The following is a 4,282-nucleotide window of genomic DNA, read 5'->3' as shown; positions in this document are numbered from 1 at the left end:
AATACTTGACTAGATGGTATTATGATTGGCCTAAGATACATAAAACAATATCAGTCTGCTTAATAAAAGGATGTGGCTTATCTTTGGATAGCCCTTCAACGGAACTATTCGGTGAGTTTATATCTCCAACCACCCCCAATTCTGGAAGATCACATCTACTGCCATCCAGACAATTACAATCTTCCTCCTAGATATATCATCACCATTCATATTTCAAGGTATGCCTCTTTGCATTCTATACGAAATTTCTCACTAAAGAAATCATAGACTTGACCATCAAAGAGCCTAAAGCTAGCACCACGCCATGTCCACCTAAGGGTCTTCATCGACTTTTCTTGTTCTTTCTGAGGATTGCTAGTGCCCTACGTCCATTCATTTTGATTGTAGAATTACCATCTATAGTTACTGCATAGCTGCATACTTATACTATGACTGTTCACCTATAATAAGTTGGCACATATTATGAATACTTTTGAATAACTTAAAAACCATTCTTGTTTATAGCATTGTCCTATGTTCAATGTTTTGAAGATAACTTTCTTCAACTATTGACATTCATAAATTCACAAGTTTTGTTCAAGTCTCTCTCATTCGCCTTGAGAAACGCATACACAAACTATCAACTAGAATCTTAGTCACAAAATTTCATAATCAACGAGTGAAAATGATGGCAGAAAATATACAAATTCTTGCTCAATTTGAAGATCAGTATATTTGAAATAGAATGCAGTTTCCAGCAAGTCAAGAAGAAATTTTCATGCAATTATCTAGTTTTGTTGAAGACTAAATCTAAATAAATAAATATTTTCCTCCACTAACAGCTCAGCCATTTCAAAGCGGTGGTTCATTATCAAAGCATGTCAGTACAAGTCTTGCTATCACCCATTTATGAAAATTGTGCTTGAGCCAACCTAAACCAAAAAAAAAAAAAAAAAAAAAAAAAAAGAAACAAAAAAAAAAAAAAAAAAAAAAAAATAATAATAATAATAATAAAATAAATTAAATCTCGCGTGCTATGAGTGAAGGGAAATTTTGAAGACTAAATTGAAATAAATAAGAATATCCCTCTTCCAAGGGCTTAAGCTTTATAATAATGTGCTCCAACAAATCCAAGGATAAAACAATTTGGTGCAATCAAATATAAATGTACCTGAATTGCATTCATGAGGTTTAAGTTGCTTTGCTTGTGCCTTGTCAACTAAATCCTTCCAATTTCGCGATAATGAATATAGGTCAATCTAAGACAAAGATAATAAAGAAAGACGGTTTGATATAACACACCCTTGGGGAAGAACAAAATTCATAATAATATCCGCCGAATACTAATCATATGAGAAAATTATCACCAAACAATCACAAAAAGAAAAATAGTAAAGAAATGTTTATTACACAGAATTGGACAATATAATGGAGAAGATTTTAGCTTATTTTCTTCGTTCATGATATTCAGTCATGTTCAACACCGGATATTAAACATATCTTGAAGGAACAAGAAGCTAATTCATGCAAACATTACCATCAATTCACTAATGTTCAGACGCAAAATTGTAACCAGCTTTGTAATATGAATCTCAATCTGCACATTCTAGAAATTCCAGCCAAAAGATTAAAAGCAACTTTCCTAATCTACAACTTATTCAAGAGTGTTCAATCGATTATGCATATACATCAACAAATTTCCCTTCATCATCAGCACATCCCACTAATTTTCAATTCCAATCTTATTATCAAAGATCCAGAATTCTACGGGATTTTCCCGCTTCTCAATATAAATTTTACTCTTAAAAGGATATAAAAATTCAAAATCACGAAACGACAATCCATTAGGAGTCTATCAGCTAATAAAGCAATGCATATACAATATATCTACAGTGCACCAAAAAATTAGCCAATTCTATTAGTTTAGGTGATTTTCATTTAATTTCTACTCCAGTTTTAGTCTAACTGTTTTAAATCATTCGATTAATTCTGTCAAAAACAAAAGTTCATAATTCTGCTCATATCTCATCCCAATTTTTTAATTCCAACGTCAAATATGCAGCAATGTTCATTAAAACTTGGAAAAATCAATACTTTATTGAAACAATCAAGAAAAATGGAAAATGCTTAAATTTATGAAGTATCATTACCTTCTTGTATAAAGCATCAAGTGCATATGTGATAACAGTATATTCGACTGTAAATGTTGGAGTAAGACACACCATATTCCCACTCACAGCGTGCTGCATTATTGTGAATGGCACCACATGTTGGAAATTATATTAAGTTTCAATTTTCAAAATTATGTCATTTTTAACTTTCAGTTTTAACTTAATTAAAATCTTAATTTACATAACATACACTTGAATATTTTGGCAACTCGATGAAAGGTTATGAATTGATTAATTTTTTGTTGTGTTTTTAAATATTTGAATGGATGTTATGAATTGATTACATAACATACACTTAAATATTTTGGAAAAATCAACACTTAATTTAAATATTTGAATGGATGTTATGAATTGATTAATTTTTCGTTGTGTTTTTCATTAGTATTGGGGGGGGGGGGGTTGTAATTTGGACACAAAAAAAAATCACAATTTGATATACCGTTAGAAAACACAGTTTGAAATAATTGAATACAAAAATACTCTCTACAATTTTATATTACACTATTTTGGCAACTCGATGAAAGGTTTATTCACTTATTTCCCTATGATTGTGTTCATAGAAGGAGAACCAACCATGAGTCACTTGGATTTTATATTATTATTGAATTATGCTTATCTTATTTAATTAATAAATCCCTACCCACAAATCATCCATTTTCCCAACACCACAGACCCCAATTCCACCGCAGCACCACCACTCGACTTTGTGGCCTCAGTTGCCACTATCGTATCAATACCATTAGAACTTGCATTGGCCACCACCGCAGCCTCCACATTCTTTGCCACCACTCTCCCATTTGGGCTACTACCCACTACTCTCCTCAAATCCACCCCAACTCCTTCGCCAATTTCTTCGAGTATGGATACGCCACCACCCTCTTTCCACCTTCCGATGCCAGATGCACCACAGAGCCCACTTTAAACGGCCCTGTATCACCAGTAACAACCATAGTACTACTATTACTGGCTTTTACACTAGCAACATCATCATCGATATTAGTAGTACTGGCATCCTTCTCACTCACGGCATCGGTGGAAGAGTAGGATATTTGTGACCTGGCAAAGGTAATTTCGTCCTCCGACTCCGCGATGAGGGCAATAGGGGAACTCTTCAACAATAATTGAAGCAAGGTAGCCATCATAGAATGACTGGACATCCATGTCCGCTTTATCCGATTCAACAACAACAACAACGGACTCGCTCTTGGACAACTTGTCACCCTCTGATTTAACCCAGCTGACAAATTTTCCCTCCGTCATTGTAGAACTCAGTGGAGGCATGGATATTTCTCGTGTCTTAGATTGAATTTGAGTTCTCCCAAAAGTCGAGGAATGAAGAAATTGGCGACGGAGAGAGGCGGGTGTGGTGGAAATGAACGTGGTGTGAAGGACGTGCGACATTGTTTACCCTTTACAGTATACATTCTGCAACTGTGTTATGTGTGGGAGAAAGATGTGAAATGGAAATGGAGTTGGGTCGATTGTGAGAGGAATTAGTGGCCAACTGTCGGTTGACCCGACCAGTTTTTCAAAGAGGCCTTTGACTAATAAAAAAAAATGCAAAATGTTTAAAATATTAAAAATCAAGAGAAATTCAAATTTACCCTTACTATTTAAAAAAGAAAGAGAAGATAGTAAGGAAAGAGAAAAATTACTGTAGTACTGATAAAAAATGAAAAATAGACGAGCCATATTTAAAGTTTTTATGTTGATTTTTGGGGAAAAAAAAATATGATTTCATATACATGTGTTGATTTTTGAAAAAACGCATGATTTTTGGGTAAGGATAATAGTTTTGGAGGAGGAAAATGGAGTAGAGATCGCCGAAAATGGAGTTTTTCGGCGATCTCCACAAAGGAGACGTAAGCCCAGCTGACTGGACCGATTAGGCATGCCTAAATGACCCAGACGGCCCAGTTGACTAGGTCGTTTGGGTCGGTTAACTGTGCCCAGACGACCCAGTCAACTGGGTCGCCTGGGCGCCCAGTTGACTGGGCTGCCAGGTGCCCAGATGGCCCAGTCATCTGGGCCGACCGCCAGATGTCCAGATTTTTTTTTTAAATTGCTTATTTATTTATTTCCTTTAATTTTTAAGTTAATTATTTATTTTAATTACTTATATTGTGTTGTCT

General features: G+C 34.8%; 1 pseudogene; it reads right to left on the bottom strand.

Annotated features, from left to right (window-relative positions):
- Nucleotides 1-2,599: 2,599 nt before the first annotated feature.
- LOC111378999 lies at nucleotides 2,600-3,626 on the bottom strand (annotated as a pseudogene).
- Nucleotides 3,627-4,282: the final 656 nt, after the last annotated feature.

This window comes from Olea europaea, unplaced genomic scaffold (genome assembly GCF_002742605.1).
Source record: "Olea europaea var. sylvestris unplaced genomic scaffold, O_europaea_v1 scaffold1914, whole genome shotgun sequence".
Classification (NCBI taxonomy): domain Eukaryota; kingdom Viridiplantae; phylum Streptophyta; class Magnoliopsida; order Lamiales; family Oleaceae; genus Olea; species Olea europaea.
Note: the sequence above shows the minus strand (reverse complement) of the source record. Positions and strands in the feature narration are given on the sequence as shown.